Source organism: Etheostoma spectabile, chromosome 11 (assembly GCF_008692095.1).
Source record: "Etheostoma spectabile isolate EspeVRDwgs_2016 chromosome 11, UIUC_Espe_1.0, whole genome shotgun sequence".
Taxonomy (NCBI): Eukaryota; Metazoa; Chordata; class Actinopteri; order Perciformes; family Percidae; genus Etheostoma; species Etheostoma spectabile.
The window spans coordinates 16,791,743-16,796,240 of record NC_045743.1 but is presented as its reverse complement, the minus strand read 5'-3'; the positions used below and the strand labels follow the sequence as shown (position 1 = coordinate 16,796,240).

Below are 4,498 nucleotides of genomic sequence, written 5' to 3'. Positions count from 1 at the left end.
CCATTCAGCTCACAGGGACCCTTATTTTGTCCTACGGTCCCGGGAAAACCAAAGGGCTTGTCCTTGGGGGCCCCGGGGCCCCCAAATGGTATGCCCTTTTCGGGTCCCCGGGACCAGGGCATGCCCTTTGGGTCCCTGGGCCCCCATGGCATTTTTCCTTTTGGGTTGGGCCCCCGTGCATTTTTTTTTTCCCCCAATCGTGTTGTCCTTGGGGTCCCTGGGCCCCGGGGGCCCATTGTTTTTGGGTCCCGGGGCCCCTTTGATTTTGTCTTTTAGATCCAGGCCCCCTTCTTTGTCCTTTGGGCCCACGGGGGCCCCTTTGACTTTGTTTTGGGTCCAGGGAACCCGGGGCATTTTTTCCCTTGGGTTTGGGGGGCCCCCTTGACGTTGCCCTTTTGGGGCCCGGGCCCCGGGGCATTTCCTTTGGGCCCCTGGCCCTTGACTTTGGTCCTTCGGGTCCCAGGGGACCGTGGCTTGCCCTTTGGGCCCATAAGACCCTAAGGGTTTCCTTCGGGTCCCTGGGCCCCGTGACATTGCCCTTGGGGGTCCTTTGGAACCCTTGACGTTATCCTTGGGGCCCCCGGGGCCCCGGGGGGGCTTTGGGCCCTTGCGGGTACCAGGCCCCGTGGCCTTGTCTTTGGGTTTCCTAAGACCCTCGCCCTTGTCCTTCGGGCCCCGGGGCCCCGTGACATTGTCCCTTTCCCGGGCCCAAAGGACCCTTGACTTTATCCCGGGCCCCCCGGGACCGTGGTTTTTCCCTTCGGGCCCCATGGCCCCCGTGGCTTTCTCCTTCGGGTCCCAGAGACCCGTGGCATTGCCCCCCCTTGGGGGCCGCATAGGACCCTTAAAAATATTTTTTTTTTTTGGGTTTTCCCCATAGGCCCTTGACATTTCCTTCGGGTCCATAGGACCCTTTGACTTTTCCCTTTCGGGTCCCCCGAACCCCTTACTTGTCCTTGGGGCCCCAGGAACCCGGGGAACGTTGTCCTTCGGGTCCCAAGGACCCTTGACTTTGGGCCTTCGGGTCTCAGGGACCCTTGCTTTGGGCCTTCGGGCCCCGGGGCCCCCCTTGTCGTTGCCTTTAACGTCCACGGGACCCGCGACTTTGGTCCTTGGGGTCCCCTGGCCCCTTTGCATTGTCCTTCCGGGTCTCGGGGACCCGTTTCTTTGGGCCCCGGGGAAAACCCCTTGATTTGTCCTTGGGTCCATGGGCCCCGCGAAAATTGTCCTTCGGGTCCCGGGGACCCTTTGGCATTGTCCTTAGGTCCCGGGGCCCCTTGACTTTGCCTTCGGGTCCGGGGGACCCTTGGTACCCTCAATCTTTTTGTATTAGTTCTGTTTACCCCGAACCGCCCCGCCTTTTGGGGCCCCCGGGACCCTGGCCAGTGGGTTTGTAGTTGTGGTAAAACGGATGGGGGAAAGGCGAGTGGAAAGGAAGGTAAAAAAAAAAAACCAAAAGGCTTGACATTGTTACTAATTTTTTTTTTTAACCACACAATAATAACATTTTAGACACTTTTTCCCCTTTTGGTTTTGGACCTGTGATTTTTTGCAGGGCTGGGCACACCCGGGGGGGAAACCCGCTGAAGCATCCCCCCGGCTTTTTCCACTGGGGGGTTGAAAGCTGCATGGTTCTCTTGAGCGCGGTCCCGCTCGAATGCCCCCGCCTAAGCCAAGCAAAAAAAGGAAAAAACCCCAAAGGACCAAGTGTACACACACAGCGGGAAAAAGGGACACTGTGCATGACGACGACGACGACAAAAAAAAGATGTTTACCAAGGCCAAGGGGAGGGTTAAAGTTAAAGGCCCAAAAGGAGGAGAACAGTGAATGAAAAAGGGAAAAAAGTAGAAAAAGAAGAAGATAAAAAGTAGGGTAAAAAAGACAAAGAAACAAGAAGAAGAAAAAGGGGTAGGGGAAGATGAGGGGAAAGAGGAGGACGGCAGGATGGGAAACATTTGTGTCAAAAGATGGCAAAATCAAATGGTCCTCGAAACGTGTCATCCCAGTGTCCCAAGACCTCATTGCCACGCCACCGAAAAGGACAAACCCGACCAAGAAGAGGACACGACAGACGCTGCCGCCGCTGCTGCCGTGCTACTACTACAGCGCCCAGGACCCACAGAGTACGCGCGAACACGTCCACGACATAGTGTCTGCGTTTGGCCTGTTTGTCACGCGGCAAATCGAAGACATGGTTGTGGCCGCCACGAACCTCGAGGGTCAAAGGAGATGCGCCACAGCCGGCAAGTGGAAAGCGATGGACGTCACGGACCTGCGAGGCTACCTCGGGCTGTTGCTCCTCGCGGGCATGTACCGGTCCCGCAACAAGGCCTTGGAGAGCTTGTGGCACGAGGAGAGCGGCAGGGCCATTTTCCGCACCACGATGCCAATCAAGCAGTTCCACGCGTACTCTAGACTGTTCCGATTCGACGACCGCGAGTCGAGAGCTGCCCGCTGAGCCTCGGACAAACTGGCGGCCGTACAAGAGGTGTGGGACGAGTGGACGCGGCAGCTGCCTCGCCTCTACAACCCAGGCGCCAACATGACGGTGGACGAGCAACTGGTGCCCTTTTGAGGTGTTGTATTTTTATTTATTTTTTGCTTGGTTGTGTTTTTTGTACCTCTGCCGTACACTTTCTTTCTTTGTGTGTGTGTGTGTGTGTGTGTGTGTTACATTTTTTCTTCCATCTCTATCCATCGTGTTCCATCTTCTTGTTTTGACACGCCACTTTCACAAGGTCGCTGCGCCTTCCGCCAGTACATGCCCAGCAAGCCCGCCCGGAACGGACTCAAGTCGTGGGTGGCCTGCGACGCCGGCTCCAGCTACGCGTGGCACATGCAGCTCTACACAGGCAAGTCCGGGAGCGGCACGCCCAAGAGGAATCTGGGCGCCCGTGTGGTGCTGGACCTGACCGAGGGCCTGAGGGGCCCACGTAACGTGAGGTGCAACAACTTTTTCACCTCCTACGCGCTGGCCCAGCGGCTGCTTGCCGAGCGGCGCCTCACCGTGGTGGGCACAATGCGCAAAAACAAGCCCGAGCTGCTGGGGGCGTTGCTCGCCACCAAGGGCCGTGCGGTCTTCTTGTCCAAGTTTGCCTTCACGCCCGTCGCCACTCTGGTGTCCTACGTGCCCAAGAGGCACAGGAACGTGGTGCTGCTGAGCACGCTGCACACGGGGGATGCGTGCGTCGGCGCCGGCAGGCAAGCCAAACCCGACATCATCCTCCACTACAACCACACCAAGGGCGGCGTGGACAACCAGGACAAGCTCGTGGGCACGTACAGCTGCCGCAGGAAGACGGCGCGCTGGCCCCTCGCCGTCTTCCACAACATCCTCAACGTGTCCGCCTACAACGCCTTTTTGCTGTGGCGAGAGCTCAGGCCCGAGTGGATGCGCGGCAAGCTCAACAAGAGGAGGGCGTTCCTCGAGCAATTGGGAAGGGCGCTTGTGAATCCGCTCATCGAGAGACAGCGGCGTTTGCCTCGCACGGACGCGTCCGCCGCACTTGTCAAAGCCGTCGTCACAGCGAGGAGGTCCTGTGGTGGTGGTGGTGGTGGTGGTGGCGACGGCGGCGGCGGCGGTGGCACAGTCACAAGGGGCCTAGAGGAGCATGGGGATTCTGAACCGGACACACCGAGGGTGCAAAGCAAAAGGAAGCGGTGTCAGCTCTGTCCAGAGAGAACGGACCGCAAATCACACATCGTGTGCGGTGGCTGCAAGAGATACATCTGCGGGAGCTGCACGCGGGCCTTCTACTGTGCAGACTGTATTTGCCCTTAGCCTTTTGGCCCACGTGGACGAAGCCCCGCACAAACCTTGAATCTGTTTGGAATACACACACACACACACACACACACACACACACACACAACCCTGGGTCCCAGGGACCCGAATGGCAAGGCTGAGGCCTCAAGGGTAGGAGAAAGATGACATCGAACAAGGATGGGTCCTCGGTACCCCGGAGGATGAGGGCGCCACGGGAGTGGTGGGACATACGTATAATGGCATGGAACATAAAACAGGGGGTCTCTGAGACCCAAAGGATGAGGCCACGATGGTATTTGACATGGAATGAAAGTGGTGTCTCGGGACCCCGAAGCCGAACGGCAGGCTTGTACAAAAAGGTCACATGAGCTAAACATGTCCCTGTGACACAAAGGACAATACAAGGGTTAAGACACACACCCAGTACCGTCAGAGTCACCGTGGTGTTTGTGTTTGTTGTGAGCCTCTTGTACTTTTTCTTCTACTCGTACTTGTACTTCAGTGGGGACATTGTGAGCGGGCCCGCTGACGATAACCCTATGCAGCTTCAATTCTAGTGTCAAACGATAAGCCATGCTGATGTTGCACCAGGCTGTCAATCCAAGTGTAAAAGAAAAGTGCACAGGTGCACAGACCCGAAGGACAAGGCCGCACCAGTAGAGCTATACAGTCAAATGCAGGACGTGTCCGGTCCGAGAGACCCGAAGGCTGAGGCCACGGTAATGGAGTAA

General features: G+C 57.6%; 1 pseudogene; it reads left to right on the top strand.

Annotated features, from left to right (window-relative positions):
- The first annotated feature begins 1,981 nt into the window (after positions 1–1,981).
- LOC116698426 (piggyBac transposable element-derived protein 4-like) lies at positions 1,982–4,498 on the top strand (annotated as a pseudogene).